Here is a 747-nt window from a genome sequence, read left to right as displayed (position 1 = left end):
TATTCAGAGAAACTTGTATTCATGTAGCAAGATTTTGTTTGATGAAGTGCCCTTTTTTGACAATGGATGTTATTCTTCCCAGCAATTATATAGCAGTCTTGTTTGCAGCCCTCTCCTTGTAGTCTKAAGCAAACTCACATCATGCTCATATGCATGACTTGAAGTTGGACTGTCAGCTGGAAAGCATTGCTGTTTAATATGGGAAATAGGAAAACACTGAAAGGTGACCTTTGGAGACTGGTTGCGGAAAGAAGGCTCTAACTATAGAAAGAAAAAGCAAATGAAAGCGATATTGAGGCATCTTGCAAAAAATTGCAAAATTCACAGTATTTATGGCTTTCAGAATCTGGTCACACTCTCTAAGTACTTATATTTAGAGAAGTGAGCAATGGTTTATGCAGCTGCACAGAGAGATGTATAAGAGCCTGTAGTGAGGAGCTTAAGAGAAATTCAGACTGTGAATACAGAGCACACTTTAACTGTGAGGAGAGTTAACCATTTACACTTCTTGGACATGTGCTTTAACTGAGTGGGGTGCAGTGAAATTCTTTGACTTGTGTTTTTGTCAGGAATGTACAATGGATGATCACCATTTTTCTTCAGAGTTTGGTACATATGAATATATGATGCATTAAAAATATGAGACCTCTATTCTGCCTCAAGGTGCCTAAGTATGTTTCCCATTAACTCTGAAAGATCTTCTTAATAAAGGGGTCAATTAGTTGTTTACTGACTTGTGGCTTGAAT

This window comes from Apteryx rowi, unplaced genomic scaffold (genome assembly GCF_003343035.1).
Source record: "Apteryx rowi isolate R43461 unplaced genomic scaffold, aptRow1 scaffold_5, whole genome shotgun sequence".
Taxonomy (NCBI): Eukaryota; Metazoa; Chordata; class Aves; order Apterygiformes; family Apterygidae; genus Apteryx; species Apteryx rowi.
This window is presented reverse-complemented; position numbering follows the sequence as displayed.